Source organism: Dermacentor albipictus, chromosome 8 (genome assembly GCF_038994185.2).
Source record: "Dermacentor albipictus isolate Rhodes 1998 colony chromosome 8, USDA_Dalb.pri_finalv2, whole genome shotgun sequence".
Classification (NCBI taxonomy): domain Eukaryota; kingdom Metazoa; phylum Arthropoda; class Arachnida; order Ixodida; family Ixodidae; genus Dermacentor; species Dermacentor albipictus.
In genome coordinates, this window is record NC_091828.1 from 56,088,803 (window position 1) to 56,107,677 (window position 18,875).

The following is an 18,875-nucleotide window of genomic DNA, read 5'->3' on the forward strand; positions in this document are numbered from 1 at the left end:
ATGAGAGACCTTGCAATTTACATGAAAGGAAAATCTTGGTAATTGGCGTCAGCATGTTATCCGTGTTAGAAAGACATTGCCCAGCGAAGCTGTCATCATGATTCTTATTACTCTGGTGAGTTGTTTTAGCCAGATATGGTAATTTATTATAGCGTAAAAGAAAGAGTTAGGCGCCCATTTTTTATGAGAACGTCTGCTGATAGTTTCACCCCTCTCTGCAACAGGCCTCCAAAAAACGACGTGCTAACACGACGGCGCGTCATGTAGAGTATTTACATAGTTAATTGACAAATACCATAGTAAGAATCACCTGAGAGAAAAGTTTCGTTGTCAATATCGAGAGCCAATCAATTGCGATCGATGAAATGTTTCGTAGTGGCCCTCAGTAGCCTTCATCGACAATATGGCACACCCATCACGCAACGGTAGCACGCAGCGGTAGCAAACGACTGTCGGTATGGCGAGGCCGAAACCCGTCGGTCGCTGTGTGTTGCCGTGGCGGTCTTCCTGCCGACACTTGAGAAAACCGGCGAAAAAAATTGAGACGCAAACACGACAGAAAGAGGAGCCACCACGCTGCGATCAGTGTGCGCTGCCGCGGTTGTGCGAGACGATGGCAACACGAGAAGAAGCCGCGCCCGGTGCCTTACGGTTTTCTGTCATGGCTCGCGAAACTGAGCAGTTGCGAATTCTCTGCACTTGTGTTTCTATTTACGCCCAACCTCCAGTGGCGCGAGAGGCGCCGTATGCTTTGCGATGAGGCGCGCGACGACGAGAAAATGCCACGCAGCGCTGCGATCGAACAGCTTACGGCCGCGGCGCAGGTCGCGCCATTGGAAGTTTGTTGCTGGAGATTCGGCTCGGCGGGGTCGTTCGTGCTGCTCCGCGCGCTGCTGTGGGCAACCAGAAGGCCCTAATAGTGTTTATAGTTGGATATTAAATGCATTCAAGTTCGAGGAATAGGTGCCTTTCTTTTTCTTCTTTATTTCATTTTACTGATTTTTGATGCTGCTCGGTGACTGCGCGTGCATTGCGGCCGCAGTGTCGGCTTCCATTCTACTATGTTATTGTACGGTTCCCTTTGGAGAACACATATTTTTATTGTTCTTCAAGCAGTATGTATGCCTCGTGTGTATTTTTGTGCATATAGTTTTTCATCAGTAGGTCTTGCGAAGCGCAGCCGGAAAAAAAAAACGTATGAACGTCCTGCTTGCCGCTTCAAGCAAATAAAACATATCGGCCCCATCCAGAGCCCTGCACTCAGATTTACGGGAAGTAACCCGATAGAAAAAGAGAAAATAAAGCTGCAGTTCAACATGCCATTCCTGTTCCCGTCTTCCTGGCGTAACAGAAATCGGAGTAATTGGCTTTTTATGCGAAGCATATTACTAGAGCTCAACCCAGCTCCTCAGGCGCGGCGGTGTCGCCTTCAATACCACGTGACACCGTGACGTCACGACAGAGGGGAAACGGGGCTCCAACTCGCGCCGTCGCTCGCGGCGTCGCCTTCAAGGCTGACCACGTGACACCGTGACGTCACGACAGAGGAGAAACGGGGCTCCAACTCGCGCCGTCGCTCGCGGCGTCGCGGCGGTATATAAGCAGCTGCGCTTGCCTCTGCTAGACACTCAAGAGGTGAGATGCCTCCTGGAGAGAGAGCTGCTCGTTAGAATGAGAAGCGAAGGTTGCTGCGTGCTACAGAGACTGTTTCTAGGTGGCTTTGCTACGGCGCAGCGACTACGCGCCCCGCATCGGACGCGGTGAGCGTCGAGCAACGCAGCGTTCGGCGCAACAACGAAATGTGCGCCTGAGCAAGCGCCGCACGCCTGAGCCGACGCCGACGACACCGGCTTTTCTGCGACACGAGCTCCTTAACGCTGTCACGTTAAAATAAAGGCTAGTATGCTTCGCATCCTGGGCTTAACCCTAGCTAAGCCACAGCCATTTTTTTTTAAATTGCCAATGGCACTCGGGAGTCGAAAACAGGTGGCGATTATATATGCTAATCGTTGGCCCGTAAGCCGTGCGAATTTTTCAGTCCAATCCATGGTTAAAAACAAAACTCAGTGCCTTTCCAATCTCTGAAGAAGGATGACCAGCGAAGCTGTGTATGTGTGCCCCTTACTGGCGAACTGCACCTCCATCACGGGTCGGCCCGGTGTTCTGCTATCTTCGGTATCGGTCCACGTATGAATACGCGCTTAACACCTGTGTCGGCACCGCCGCGGATGGGCCTGGCATTTGTACTATTTACGGGATTTCTTCTGCGTGCGGACGCGATAGTGGGAAACTAGGCTTAACACCTTCGCTCTTAAGTGGACATGGCGTTGCGCTGCTGAACTCGAGCTCACCGCTCCATACCAGGTCGCGGAATTGGTTTCGTAATTCTGTTTAGGTGCACGTTAAAGAATCCCATGTGGTGAGAACTGAACAGGGTGGCTCATAAGCATATCGCCAGTTGTAAAAGGCTAGAATTTGTTCCATTAAAAAGAACACGAAAAAAATGGCTGTGGCTTAGGTAAGGTTAAGCTCAGGATGCGAAGCATACTAGCCTTTATTTTAGTTGTTTAACCACTGTTTAGCCTGGTAACTGCTGTTGCTTGGCTATATTTGGTTCGGCTAGACGAAGAGACAACTCATGCGTTACTCTGCTTCGCCTTCAAGAGTGGAACGCGACAGCGTTCCCGTCGACCCGCCAAGGGGTGTAAGAGAATGGGCTACGGCGCAGCGACTACGCGCCCCGCATTGGACGCGGTGAGCGTCGAGCAACGCAGTGTTCGGCGCGGCAACGAAATGTGCGCCTGAGCAAGCGACGCACGCCTGAGCCTTACCCCCGTATGCAGAAATGCAACTTAAGTTGAAGCTCATGCTTGACTTGAGCCGAGTGACGCCTATCGGGAACGCGCCGAAGGAAACGCAGTGAGCGCCTTTGGGCACGTTAACGCCAGGCGTCATCTAAATCAAGTCAAGCATGTGCTTCGACTTAAGTTGCATTTATGCATACGGGGGTTAGAAACGGCTCGTTTCTAAGGCAACACCGCATTCACTAGAGGCGCTTTTGTACTGCTTTGAAGCATCGTACTCGTGGCTCAGTGGTAGCGTCTCCGTCTCACACTCCGGAGACCCTGGTTCGATTCCCACCCAGCCCATCTTGCAGGAGTTGAGCCAAAGGCACTTCTCCTCTGTCGTGACGTCATGGTGTCACGTGGTATTGAAGGCGACACCGCCGCGCCTGAGGAGCTGGGTTGAGCTCTCGTAATATGCTTCGCATAAAAACTGGCTGTGGCTTAGCTAAGGTTAAGCCCAGGATGCGAAGCATACTAGCCTTTATTTTTAGGCGACAGCGTTAAGGAGCTCGTGTCGCAGAAAAGCCGGTGTCGTCGGCTCAGGCGTGCGGCGCTTGCTCAGGCGCACATTTCGTTGTCGCGCCGAACGCTGCGTTGCTCGACGCTCACCGCGTCTGATGCGGGGCGCGTAGTCGCTGCGCCGTAACAAAGCCACCTAGAAACAGTCTCTGTAGCACGCCGCAACCTTCGCTTCTCATTCCAACGAACAGCTCTGTCTCCAGGAGGCATCTCACCTCGTGAGTTTCTAGCAGAGGCAAGCGCAGCTGCTTATATACCGCCGCGACGGCGCGAGCGACGGCGCGAGTTGGAGCCCCGTTTCTCCTCTGTCGTGACGTCACGGTGTCACGTGGTCAGCCTTGAAGGCGACGCGCGAGCGACGGCGCGAGTTGGAGCCCCGTTTCTCCTCTGTCATGACGTCACGGTGTGACGTGGTATTGAAGGCGACACCGCCGCGCCTGAGGAGCTGGGTTGAGCTCTAGTAATATGCTTCGCATAAAAAGAATTAAGGTAGCTGCGTCCTTCGGCTTCTCTCTAGGGGTGTAAACGGAAGAATTAATTCTCGACTCTGCTGACTGAGAAAAACATGTTACGCTTGTATTATCTTTCATATCTTCCATGTAATGCTGCTGTCGAGTGTACATCCGCTGAACTACGCCGCTTTTACAATATAAACGGCTGCTTTCAGTTATCCGGTGCACTATCATAAGAACAATACTGAAGCATTTAAAGGAACGGCATGCATCACATACATGTAAACATATTTGTAGATCTGCCGTAGATAAGTGTGGTAGTAAATTGAGCACCCAGTTTTAGTTGGTCACAGTCTTGCAGATGTGGTGAAACTGTCAAAAAATGTTTTCCTTGCCTGAATCAAGTTTGCAGATTTACAGGCTGTCCCGAAATGGGGCGTTTATATTGAATGACAGCTGGGAACTTGTTCACCTGAACCGTTTAGCACCCGTTCGTTAATTGTCTCAGGAACTGGTGCGCCTCGGCGCAACAGCCACGACTCTCCAGCAGTACAATCATTCAGACTAAGAGTCCTCATTTGCATCGGCCCCACCCTTTCGAGGCTTCAAAAGTGCTGTTATTCTTTACGTTCACACGCAAACGGCTATTCAATAATTTTAATAGTGAATTCTCAAGTAGAATACGATCTGAATAGCAAATACATTCGATTAGACTATATGTCCGTACGGACAGGCCGCCATTGGAATATGAACCTACCAACGTGTAACGCTAGAACGTTATCTAGTGAAGCGAGTCTTGCAGTGCTATTGGAGGAATTAGAGGGCAGTAAATGGGATATAATAGGGCTCAGTGAAGTTAGGAGGCCAACAGAAGCATATACAGTGCTAAAAAGCGGGCACGTCCTGTGCTACCGGGGCTTAGCGGAGAGAAGAGAACTAGGAGTCGGATTCCTGATTAATAAGAATATAGCTGGTAACATACAGGAATTCTATAGCATTAACGAGAGGGTCGCAGGTCTTGTTGTGAAACTTAATAAGAGGTACAAAATGAAGATTGTACAGGTCTACGCCCCTACATCCAATCATGATGACCAGGAAGTCGAAAGCTTCTATGAAGACGTGGAATCGACGATGGGTAGAGTGAAAACAAAATACACTATACTAATGGGCGACTTTAATGCCAAGGTAGGCAAGAAGCAGGCTGGAGACAAAGCAGTGGGAGAATATGGCATAGGTACTAGGAATAACAGGGGAGAGTTATTAGTAGAGTTTGCGGAACAGAATAATATCAGGATAATGAATACCTTCTTCCGCAAGCGGAATAGCCGAAAGTGGACGTGGAGGAGCCCGAACGGTGAGACAAGAAATGAAATAGACTTCATACTCTGCGCTAACCCTGGCACCATACAAGATGTGGACGTGCTCGGCAAGGTGCGCTGCAGTGACCACAGGATGGAAAGAACTCGAATTAGCCTAGACCTGAGAAGGGAACGGAAGAAACTGGTACATAAGAAGCCGATCAATTAGTTAGCGGTAAGAGGGAAAATAGAGGAATTCCAGATCAAGCTACAGAACAGGTACTCGGCTTTCACTCAGGAAGAGGACCTTAGTGTTGAAGCAATGAACGACAATCTTGTGGGCATCATTAAGGAGTGTGCAATGGAAGTCGGTGGCAACTCCGTTAGGCAGGATACCAGTAAACTATCACAGGAGACGAAACATCTGATCAAGAAACGCCAATGTATGAAAGCATCTAACCCTACAGCTAGAATAGAACTGGCAGAACTTTCGAAGTTAATCAACAAGCGTAAGACAGCTGACATCAGGAAGTATAATATGGATAGAATTGAACATGCTCTCAGGAACGGAGGAATCCTAAAAACAGTGAAGAAGAAACTAGGAATTGGCAAGAATCAGATGTATGCGTTAAGAGACAATGCCGGCAATATCATAACTAATATGGATGAGATAGTTCAAGTGGCTGAGGAGTTCTATAGAGATTTATACAGTACCAGTGGCACCCACGACGATAATGGAAGAGAAAATAGTCTAAAGGAATTCGAAATCCCAAAGGTAACGCCGGAAGAAGTAAAGAAAGCCTTAGGAGATATGCAAAGGGGGAAGGCAGCTGGGGAGGATCAGGTAACAGCAGATTTGTTGAAGGATGGTGGGCAGATTGTTCTAGAGAAACTGGCCACCCTGTATACGCAATGCCTCATGACCTTGAGCGTACCGGAATCTTGGAAGAATGCTAACATAATCCTAATCCATAAGAAAGGGGGCGCCAAAGACTTGAAAAAATTATAGACCGATCAGCTTACTGCCCATTGCCTACAAAGTATTTACTAAGGTAATCGCCAATAAAATCAGGAACGCTTCAGACTTCTGTCAACCAAAGGGCCAGGCAGGATGTCGCAAAGGCTACTCAACAATAGACCATATTCACACTATCAATCAGGGGATAGAGAAATGTGCGGGATATAGCCAACCATTACGTGTAGCTTTCATTTATTACGAGAAAACGTTTGATTCAGTCAAAACCTCAGCAGTCATGGAGGCATTACGGAATCAGGCTGTAGATGAGCCGTATGTAAATATACTGAAAGATATCTATAACGGCTCCAGAGCCACCGTAATCCCCTCCCTAAAGAAAGCAACAAAATCCCAATAAAGAAAGGCGTCAGGCAGGGAGATACGATATCTCCAATGCCATTCACAGCGTGCTTACAGGAGGCATTCAGAGACCTGGATTGGGAAGAAGTGGGGATAAAAGTTAGTGGAGAATACCTTAGTAACTTGCGATTCGCGGATGATATTGCCTTGCTTAGTAACTCAGGGGACCAATTGCAATGCATGCTCACTGACCTGGAGAGGCAAAGCAGAAGAGTGGGTCTAAAAATTAATCTGCAGAAAACTAAAGTAATGCTTAACAGTCTCGGTAGAGAACAGCAATTTACAATAGGCAGCGAGGCACTGGAAGTCGTAAGGGAATACATCTACTTAGGGCAGGTAGTGACGGCGGATCCGGATCATGAGACGGAAATAATCAGAAGAATAAGAATGGGCTGGGGTGCGTTTGGCCGGCATTCTCAGATCATGAACAGCAGGCTGCCATTATCCCTCAAGAGAAAAGTATATAATAGCTGTGTCTTACCAGTACTCACCTACGGGGCAGAAACTTGGAGGCTTACGAAAAGGGTTCTACTCAAATTGAGGACGACGCAACGAGCTATGGAAAGAAGAATGATAGGTGTAACGTTAAGGGATAAGAAAAGAGCAGATTGGGTGAGGGAACAAACGCGAGTTATTGACATCTTAGTTGAAATCAAGAAAAAGAAATGGGCATGGGCAGGACATGTAATGAGGAGGGAAGGTAACCGATGGTCATTAAGGGTTACGGACTGGATCCCAAGGGAAGGGAAGCGTAGCAGGGGGGCGGCAGAATGTTAGGTGGGCGGATGAAATTAAGAAGTTTGCAGGCACGGCATGGCCACAATTAGTACATGACCGGGGTTGTTGGAGAAGTATGGGAGAGGCCTTTGCCCTGCAGTGGGCGTAACCAGGCTGATGATGACCTTAGTAACTTGCAATTCGCTGATTATATTGCCTTGCTCAGTAATTCAGGGGATTATCAGGGTATGGCTGTTGCCTTGGCTCTCTCCCTTAGTGGATCGCTTCATTTCCCAATTCCTTGCGACTCTTGTTTCCAGCTGACAATTTTGCACGAAAAGTGCTGTACAATTAGGGAGGCCGGACGAGGTAACGGCTGACAGCCATATTACTTATGGGTTTAACGGTTATTGCAGGGTCTGATGATTGACGCTGTTTCACTTGATTTTATTTTCTACTTCATCTAACCCATATCACGGGTATATGGTTCCGAGGATTATCCAAGATCGCGGCGAGCCGTCACTCAAGGAAATGATGAAGCAAAAGGAAAAGTTAAACGCAACTGGCTTTTTCTCCATCCGCAACTAGTTCCGCGAGCATATAGACCAACTGACTAGGAATCGAATCATTTTCGTGGGGCGCTATAACGTAAAGCTACCCAAACTTTTCTGTTCCAATTCTGCAATCCGCCCTCCATGATTAGCCAAAAAATTTTCGGGCCAGCCCCACTTCGCCTGCCTGTCACGCAACGTCATGATTACCGCCACGTCTCATAGATGTGTTCAGACTGATTATGCCTGATTTGTTCGAATGAAATAAATATAATTATTTCATTCGATGCCTTTTTCGCAATAATACTCTGCCATTGGTCAAATGTTTTCTGGCTGCGCCCACTTCACCTGTCTGTCACACGACGTCACCAAACCGCGAAAGCACATAGCGCCAAAGTGATGTGCACGCGTGAAGCACGCATAATTATGCCGAACAAAACAGACTTTCTTTTTATGAATAGCGGGAGGCTGCCCTGTTCCGAAAGGAATAGAAGACGAATGCCCACCGATTGCTCTGGCACTACTGTATATAGCTATACTGGGAGCGGCGGCGGAGCATGGATCTATTTGCCTATAATAAGAGAGAGAGAGATAGAACTTTATTTAGTCGCCTGCAGAACGACTGAATGGCGACTGCACCATGACTAAATGGCGCCCCGACGCAGGCCCTGACGTCTTCTCAGCGGGTGGTCTCCCGCGGTCGGTCGCGCTGAGGGGCAACGTTCCGTCGGTTTCGCTCGGCCTTTGTCTTTCAAGAGCCGCCGAGACCTGCTGGATGGCCCAGGTTTGGATTTCGTTGTCGTAGCATTCCGCCGCAGCCGCGAGTCGCGGCGGGATCGTTGTACTTGTCGAAGCTTCGTCGGGGAACTTGGTGCAATCCCATAGGATGTGCGTCAGGGTGACCCTCTCCCGCTGGCACACTTCACTCACATATACTTTTGGGTACAGATGATTCATTAACATTGGGGTGGCTAAGAACCAGTTTGTAATTGTCTGAACAGCACCGCCTCCGCTCTGCTCAGCCCGGGTCCGGGGGTGGGAAAGTCCTTCGAGCCAGGCGGTGAAACTGTGTAAGTTCGTTGAACGTCGTCATGCGGTCCTTGGCACTACACCACGTTGGACGGTCGGTTGCTGCGGCGCGATTGCTAAGCGCTCGCACCACTGCGTGTGCCGTCTCGTTGTGGTTATCGTGCTTCTCCGACGCATCGTTGCCCGCGTGCGCCGGGAACCACTTGATTTTAACATACCTATTTTCTCGTTGCAGGTCAGCCGAGCACAGAACGCGCACAGCCTCACCACACACTTTGCCCTTGGCATAATTCCGCACTGCACTTCGCGAATCACACAACACCGTCTGGCACCCTGGGTCGGCAATGGCCAGGGCAATGGCCACCTCCTCCGCCCGACAAGCCTCTCGGACCCGTAAGCTCGCCGCTGCCCTCATCGCACCGGACGACGCCTCGATGACGGTAGCTACGAATGCCGCACTGTCTCCCTGGTATTCTGCCACATCCACGAACCTTGCGTGCTCGTCCTTGGCGTGTACGTCGATGAGGGCCTTGGCCCTCGCCGCTCTTCTCTCCTTGTTCTCATGTTTCATGTTTCTCGGGATGAGGTCTACCCGAATCCGGCGCCGGGTCCCGTCCGGGACAGGAACGTCGCTACTCGCCTTTTTCGCCCTTGGGCGTGAAGCCGAAATATTGAAGTATGCGCCTCACGGCTTCGGTCTTAGAGAGCCGCTCAAGCTGGGCGGCCCGTTGTGCTTCCGCAATTTCCTCGAGGGTATTCTGTACACCCCGACTCAGGAGCTTGTTGTGTTCGTACACTCGAATAGTCCGAGCGCCGCCTTGTGAGCTCGGCGTATCAGGGCGTTGATCTTATGCTTTTCACACTGCATTCAGTTGTGGTAGGCTGCAACGTAGGTGACGCGGCTGATTACGAAGGAGTGCACAAGCCGAATCAAGCTTTCCTCCTTCATCCCGGCCTTGCGGTTGGCAACCCATCTGATGAGACGTATTGCGTTGGTAATCTTGGCTGTAAAGGGGGAAATAGTATCGCTGTTGCTCCGTCGTTTGTCTATAATCATGCCGAGCACCCGGATTTTGTCGACCTCCGGAATCACTTAGCCGATCCTCATCACGATCTTGATGGCCTCGTAATACCTCGGTTCGTTCTTGTTACGTCTGACGTACCTCGGTGGTAACACCGGCAGTTCTGACTTGCTCGGTGAGCAGATAAACCGGAACCGTTTAGCTGGTCTTCGATCGCGGCGACGGCTTCTTGCAGCGTGCTCTCAGTGTTACCATCGCTGCCTCCCGGAACCCATGTCATCGGCGTAGATGCTGTGCCGGACCTCCTCGACTCGAGAGAGTCGATTGGCCACCCCGATCATAACGAGGTTGAATAACAACGACGAGACGACCGAGCCCGGGGTAGTCCCGACACTGCCGAGTCTCTTTTCTTGGAGCCGTAGGTCGCCGGCGCAGAGCTCGGTAGTCCGCCCCGTCAGAATGTTCTTGATGTAACTGTACGTCCTTGCGCCCATGTTGAGTCTGGGCCCTGCAGTGGGCTAAACCAGGATGATGATGATGATGATGGTTATGATGATGATGATACGTAGGTCCAACATCGTCTGGTGCCCCGGGCACGAAGGCCTGCGGGGCAACGAAGAGGCGGACAGCGCAGCTCGAGGTCTCAATAGTCGAGCGGCAGACCACACCATTCTTCAGCCCCCGACAGACCGACGAGCGACCCACGAGTTACTAACCACAAGTCAACAAATACTACAGGACCAACGTCTCGAAAGAAGACAATACACTCTCCCACACAAAGCTCTCAATAAATTCCAGACAAGGGACTGGCGCCGCCTTCAAACGAACACATACCCACACTTGTCTCGTCTACACGCAATCTTCCTAGACAGATATACGTCCCGGACATGTCCCTAGTGTAGCAACCACACAGTGACACTCCCGCACATAACACACGAATGCACCGACCATCCGGGCGACGGATTTTCGCCACGAGTCAGAGCCCACACACTCACTACGTGGTCTCGGGAGGCGAGACTCTCCGAACTGGACCTGGGAAGCCAACTGGCGACCCTCGACCAGGCCCGGCGAGCCGCGATCGCTAGTGGAGCCCTGTCAGAGGGAAATACCCGTGAATAAACTGCCAGTGCTTTCTGCAATATTAAAGTTCCATCCTCCTCCCCGGAGGTAGTGCAATGCCGGGCCGAGTCGTGGCGGAGGTGAAGCAGGCGTTAAGCGCTCCCCATACGGGGGGCCATCCCGAAGGTCCCGAAGGGTGCCTTACAGGTTCCCGAGCCATAGGGGGATGTGCCATTGAGCTTCAACCCTTTTTCCACAGTCACGAGGGTCGTCTACGTAATGAATTTTTCCCTTGACGGACGCCGAAAAAACTACGGAAGGTAAGTCATACACAGCTTTCGCTGTAAAAAGCAGCGAAATGTTGACCGCCGAATAGAATGATTTGTCGGCGCATTACGAATGTGCGTGAAAAGTGGTGGCGTGAGCAGGGAAGAGGGTTAACGCACTTAATTTCGCAGTGGGGTGCCCTCCCCTCCCCCCCCCCCCCTAAGTACTGTTGCGGTTGCCGTCCAGCACCCGGTGCAGAAAGGACTTTCGCTCACCATGCCTCATCGAAACGAAGTGTGGCTTCCTAATTTACCATGGTTGTATCGAGTGTATGCCGGTCTGGCGGAAGCATCTCAGTGTTTACAGGCCCTTTGTGTCTGTGTGCGACTTTAGAGGGACCCTTTTCTCGAACTGTCAAGCTCTACAGGGGAACTTCCACGAACTATCAACGCACAAAAGAGAAGGACAAGCGTCTACAATTCCCGGACCTGCGGCTTGGTATAAACGGAGGCGGGACGCCCTTCTCCTTGCAGAAGGCTTGGTATAAGCGGAGGCCAGGCGCCCATCGACAAACCAGACTCTGCACATTTCTACACTTTATTCTCTTCTCATTATCTTTCACCAGCCTTTGAATAAACCGTGCAAGTTTCGCACTTGAAATCGTCTCGTCCTTTCCCGGTCGACAAGGTCTTCCGGATGCCTGCAGCCCGCCGACAACGCCACGCTACACAATATTAACGTCGGTCAGGCTTCGATAAACAGGCGTCGCTACAACTTGGCAGCAGTACGACACGCTACCCTGTAGTACACAACAGTACGTACCTGGCCTTGTCCATCCGCGTCGGACCAATATGAACCGTGAACGTACTCAGGCGGCGGCTTCGTGCGGCACGGCCGTGCGGGCCGCACCTTTAAAGCGATCTGCGATGCCCACAAAGAGTGCAAGACTGCTCATAGGTTCGCGCGCTGTGTTCTGGCCGCTTACTTACGTTGAATTCCAATGGCATATCGTAAGCACTCGACCGGATCACGAACGGTGTGCGTCGTTCCGAGTGAGATCCATCTCGTCAAATCTACGAATTGAATGCGCACATTCCAGCGGGGGCAATTCGTACACGAAAATCATGCGAGAGGGCGGTAGACTACATTCTTAGACAAATGTATACTCTTTGAGGTGTATATTTTCCACACAACAATAATCGTCATCTGTGTTGCAGCGTTTCTTTTCTTGAAAACCGCTGGGCTCGGTACTATCCTGTCGAGAATGCTATGTCATGCTGATAATGCGCATGCCGTTCGTGGCTTGGAAGCACCGGGCTCGCAGCGTTAAAGGAAGGAAATGCTGACAAGACAGATGACGATTATTGTTGTGTAACAAGATAAGGCCCAAAGGGTGTACATTTGTTTAAGAGTGTAGAGGCGCATCGGGTAGGCCTCATCCCCATCACCACCATCATGAGGATCACCCTGGTATCCTGCGCGTTTTTATTCCGTGTAGGAAGAATCATCGCTCCACTCGGGAACCTATAGTGTGTGAGTAGGAGCTGTCACTGTCCGGGAGCAGGAACAAAAACGTGCAGCACGACGTAGCGTCCGTGTTTTCCATGTCGTCCATAGCTACTCACGAGTGGAAACAGGCAACCGTGAAAGGAAGCGGAGGCGGGTGAAGGAAATACGTCACGCGGACTTCTGGTCAAATCTCCCGATTCCGGCGGAGCAAATATTTTTCCTATGCAGAGCGATCCGGAGTTGAGTTGAGTTGAAGGGCTGTAGGCTACTGGTGGGATTAGCCTTGCAGTCGCTGCCGGCAATTGCTCCACAGTAGCGACACTTCAAATAAATAAATCACAAAAATCATACACAGACCTCACAATTACAAATGGTCACTCCTACGTTCACCATGTGGAGGCCAAATCCGTGTCCTGCAGGTAACTTAAAAGAAGGCGAGAAACCTCCTTTTTGCACAACTGGCTCCCGCGCGGGAAAAACGATGTCCTGAAGAGAACTGTGAGAAACTCCTGTCTTCTTGAGGGACCCGAATAACACACTCCTTTCCGCGTTATACAGAGTACAGCACATAAGGTAATGTTCTATGTCACCGCACACAGCACTCGTAGAACTTTATGGAGACAACGCCAGGCCAATCTTATACATACACGCAGGGGTACGAGCAGAGCCCGTGCGAATGCGGAGCAGTAAAGTGTCTTGGTTTCTCTCGAAACCCTTGATCACACATGGCTTGTGAGGTGAGCTCCACAAAGAACTTAAGTGGCACGGCACCACTTCTCTGAAGAGTCTCTTATCCTCTTGAGGCATTTTTCTCAATGGATTCCTAGACAACGCTCTATGGGCGAGACTGTCTGCCATCTCGTTGCTTATGATACCTATGTGCGAGGGCACCCATTGGAAACGATCCGGAAACGGTGGCTGGTCCCCCTCTGCCGTTGGAACATACAACTCACGCTCTCATTCTGCCATTGGAACAGGATTGCTCCGTACAAAGCCGAAAACTTGACCTGGATCTCCCATTGGGATTCAACACTAGTGTTGAAGAGGCGCGCGCGCCCGGAACTTGAAAGCGATCTGCGAAAGTTGCAGAGCGATTTCTGAGAGCAGTGCCAGCGCTGTGTGTTCTCGCCGTATCATTGGCGTTGAAGCGAAAGGCAGCGCAAAGGCAAATTCTGCTCGCTGCTGCGGGCGTTCTCTCGGAAGCGGTCGTCTTATTACGGGACGTACGGAGGGAGGGTTTTCTGTTTGGGTAAGCGCAGCAACGCTCACGCATTTCAAATTAAAACTTACCGACGCCGCCTAAGCTCTGTGAATGCGGGCTGGGCCGAGCAGACTGCGCGTCCAGGCACAGTCAGAGACGTAAAACGAAATACCTCGAATGATCTAGGGTGCGTGCCGTGGCGCTTCGGCGAAAAAGTCCCGAGAAACGTGGTAGGCGCGGGCGGCGCATGGCGGCGCAGCGGTCGAGCACTGGGTTTGGGCTGGAGTGTACTAGACTAGGGTTCAGTGGGCCGAACGGCGCTCTCCCGCTGAGGCACCACGTGTGGAAAAATGTGGGCTGCGAGCGAACTGAATAGGGGTGGAGAGGCGCTTCGCCGCATATTCAACGTAATTTCGCTGCTGGCCCCGAGACTGGTCTCGTCCGGCCGTTCTTATAATAGTGCTTTACTTCCACTGAAAATTTTGATTAACACAATGTTGCCACGTATATATATTTCAGGCATGTGTTCTAATACACTACTTCTTCAATTTTGTCTTCGTTGTGAAGTGCATCGTCTGCTAGCGAGCGCGCCTTTGTTGCGCGGACGCTGGCGGACGCCCAGTTTTTCTTGCAAGAAGTCTGTGCAGTAAAATTTTTTTATGGTTTTATTTGGAGTGACGCGCCTGCGACTATTGTCGGCAAGTACTAATTGTAGGTTTAGCCAGGTGAACTGCTGTTTTTGACATTGTTTTCGAAATGTAACACGTAATGTTTGCTCAGAGGCCGCCTGTCTGCAACAGGAAGCTACGTAGGAAAACGTTATTGATATCGTATCATTTGACGCGCGTTTCTTGTTGGTGGAATATTGATCAGGGACAATGATCAAAGAAAACAATATTATACTAAAATAAACAAGGTTCAATAACTGCGCGGCGCGAAAAGATGCAAATGACCAATGTACTTCTAGGTAAATCTGAGGGTACACAGATATCTCCAGATATCTGTTTGTTTACATAGGCAGATATGCAAAAGAAGAATGAGAAAACATTATAAATACACTGATTGAAATAGTGAGAACTCCTGTCCGGAACAAGCTTGTTTCTTTTAAAAGCTGCACCAGCACCTGGTCAACCAATAGACTTTACAAGAAAAGGAATCAAGGCAAATATTGGATGTTAATATGGAGAACAGTGTTAGCGACAAGATATTGTCTATGTACTCATACTCAACCGGGAAGGCCGGGACGACTTTACCAAAGTAATCTCCGTGGCTTGTAGTAGAAACATATTGTCTAATCGAATGGTATTTGGTATTCAGATCGTATTCTACTTGAGAATTCACTATTAAACATTATTGAATAGCCGTTTGCGTTCGAATGTAAGGAATAACAGCACTTTTGAAGCCTCGAAGGTGAGGGGCCGATGCAAATGAGGACTCTGTTAAGAATGGCGAGCTGCAAGGCAAAATTGCCACCCAATTACGACTGGGGGACAAGACGCGCAACCCCACTCTCCGTCTCTGCAGCTAGCATGCGTTCGAAGAAGCGGGCTTTGTGCTGAAAACCGCCTCCATCCTCCAGCCCCATCGCCGTTGTGACTAAATGCGTTCGGCGGGCGAACTATTGTGCCCGAGCTCTGCAGCGCGGACCTGGTCTGCTATGCATGAGCAAGCTGCCGCGGGAAAGCCGTTTTTTGCTGCTTCCCACAAGCCCGATCGGGACGCAAGACAACGAGCTACCCACCATTGGCTCCGAGTTTCCCGGAACGGCGCCCCTCGGACGTCGGCGCCGGACATTGGAATGTGTATGCCTATGTGTGCGTAAGCTGTTCTGCGGGGCGGCGGCAAGTTGACAGTGAGTAAACGAACGTTCGCGTCACCTTGTGTCGCAGGAGGACCGAGTGTATAAAAACTGCTGTGGTGCGAATGTTAGACTGACACACTTCTCTTGAGCAGTCATGTTATACTGACACTTCTCTCGTGCGGTCATGTTGGACTGACACTCTTTTTCTCAAGCAGTCATGTTAGACAGATTTAAATACTGTAAATAAACCCTTATTCCTCGTTCTCGATGAGAAGCAGTTCTTCCCTTCATCAACGTCCTCAGCGTGGATAAGTTGGACGACGGCATGGGCCAGCTACCTTCGAATTCATGCCGGACTCCAATCTTGACAACGGATCACGAGCGATGGGATTGAGCCCCCAGTCTGAATGATTGTGCTGCTGGAGAGTCGTGGCTGTTGCGCCGAGGCGCAGCAGTTCCTGAGACAATTAACGCACGGGTGCTAATCGGTTCAGGTGAACCATTTCCCAGCTGTCATTCAATATAAACGCCCCATTTTCGGACAGCCTGGAAATCTGCAAAGTTGATTCAGGCAAGGAAAACATTCTTTTGACAGTCTGACCTTGTCTGCAAGACTTTAACCCATTAGAATAGGGTGCCCAATGTTGTACAACACTTATCTTCAACGAACACGGCAGATCTACAAATATGTTTACGTGTATGTGAAGCATGCCGTTCCTTTAAATGCTTCGGTGTTGTTCTTATGATAGTGCACCAGATAACGGAAAGCAGCCGTTTATATTGCAGAAGCGGCTTAGTTTAGCGGACCTAAAGACAGCAACGGCATTAAATTGAAGGTATGAGATAGAAGATAAGCGAAACATGTTTTTCACGGTAACCAGACTCGAGAATTATTTCTTCCGTATACACCCCAAGAAAGAAGCCGAAGGACGCAGCCACCTTAATTCTTGCTTTTTCTTGTTCTTTTTTAATTCAACGAATTCTAGACTTTTGCGTCTGGCGACATGCTTATGAAGCACCCTGTTCAGTTCGCACCATCTCGGATTCCTCAACATGCACCTAAACAGAATTACGAATCCGATTCCGCGACCTTGTATGGAGCCGTGAGCTCGAGTTTAGCAGCGCAATGCCATATCCACATAACAGCGAAGGTGTTCAGCGCTACTATCCCCACTATCGGGTCCGCATGTAGAAAAAAATCCCGAAAGTATTACTATCCCAGGCCCAGCCGCGGCGGTGACGACACAAGCGTGAAGCGCATATTCATAAGTTGTGCGCTCTGTGTCCACTGTTCGGTCGCTTCCGCTGGTCGGGATCGCGGAGACGGCCGGGCCATAAATCGATAAAGCGCATGCTGTCTTCGGTGGCGCCGAGCAAAACGCCCGTAAATAGCCGCTGGGCACAGCACTGTCTTTGACCAGCGTCTTCCGCCGGCTCGTTGGCAGTTCGGTGAGAAGGGACACAGTCGGTTGGGAACAGGCAGCGAAAAAGGATGCGTGAGTCTTCGCGGCCTGCGAGGCCGAATTCCTACCGGCGAGGCGCGCGCTTCATCGCACCGGGCCCGCCGCTTTCGAGCCATCGCCGCAACAACTGCCACCCGAGGTGTCCCCATTTTTCGCCGCGTTCCGATATGGTCTGTCCGCCGGCTTGTCCTCTTCTTTTTTCTATTAACTCGCAATGACTCGTGTGCCTCTAAAACTCATTTGTTTGTTTTGTTGTACCCGCTGCCTGGTTATTGTGTGCTCTGGTCGCGTATCGAATTGTGTGTGGGTTTCGCCAATTTCATTCGTTCCTCTGTTAAATTCTTTGCTCCCTTATTGTCCTCGATCAGTTCTGTGGATGATTAAATGATTTGTTATCCTCCTTCAACGAGTTGCTTCGTGATTGCCGACGGGCTGAATAAATAAATGTTGTACAACACCTCTCGCTTGTAGGCCAGGGCGAAGCGTAAAGCGGACCCCTTTGCTCCGTCGGCTTGCGCCTGGCCGCCGGATCGGCGAGCGAGGTTTAAGTTTCGTGACAAGGCCGATCCCGAAGATAGCACAATACCGGGCCGACCCGCGGTGGAGTTGCAGTTCGCCAATGAGGGGCCCACATACACAGCTTTGCTGCTCATCCTTCACAGCGTGGAAGGGCACTGAATTTTGTTGTTGCTTAGCATGGACTGGACATCAAATTTCACACCACTTAGGGGCCAAAGATCAGCATATATATTCGCTACCTGTTTTCGGCTCCCAAGTGCCGTCCGCAATAAAAAAAAAACAAAAAAACATGCCAATTACTCCGCTCTCGGTTACGCGAGGAAGACGGAAACATGAACGGCATGTTGCTCTGCAGTATATCTTTTTTTTTACTTTTTCTGTCAGAGTAGTTCGCGTAATTGTGAGTACAGGGCGCCGGATGAGGCCGATATATTTTATTTGTTTGAAGCGGCAAGCAGGACGTTTATATGTTTTTTTCCGGCTGAGCTTCGCAAGACCTACTGATGAAAAACTATATGCGCTAAAATTCACACGAGGGATACATACAGCTTGAAGAACAATAAAAATATCTGTTCTCCAAGGGGAACCGCACGATCACATAGAAGAATGAAAGCGGACACTTCGGCTGCAATGCATGTGAAGTCACCGAAAGGCATTAAAAATCAGTAAAATGAAATAAACTAGAGAAAGAAAGGCACCTATTCTCGAGGCATAAATACATTTCATGTCCAATTATATGCACCATTTGGGCGGTCCGGTCGCACACAGCAGCGCGCGAAGCAGTACGAAGAACGCCGCCGAGACGAATCTCCAGGAGTTTCGAACGGTGCGACCTTTATGGGCCTTATCTGGTTCCGTCGCTGCGCCGATATTTGTTTTTTTTTTTTCACCGTCGCGCGCCTCAACGCAAAGCATGCGGCGCCTCTCGCCCCAGTCAATGTTGGGCGCAAATAGAAACACGTGTGCAGAGGCTTGGCAACATATTATCGCGGTATGATTCGGCGAGCCATATATGGAAGAAAAGGGGAAGGCACAGCGGCAGGTCTCTTCTCATTCTTCCATCGTCTCGCACAATCGCAGCAGCGCACACTGGTTAAGCTAACTGGTTTCCGGAGATTTATTTTAAGATTCAGGCCAATCAAAGAATATTCTGCTTCTAACAGGCACTAAAATTTTGCTTCTTTTGTCAAATGCAGCACACTTGAATTAAATCGGCAAAGGTGTTAGAAGGGCATTTATGCACATGT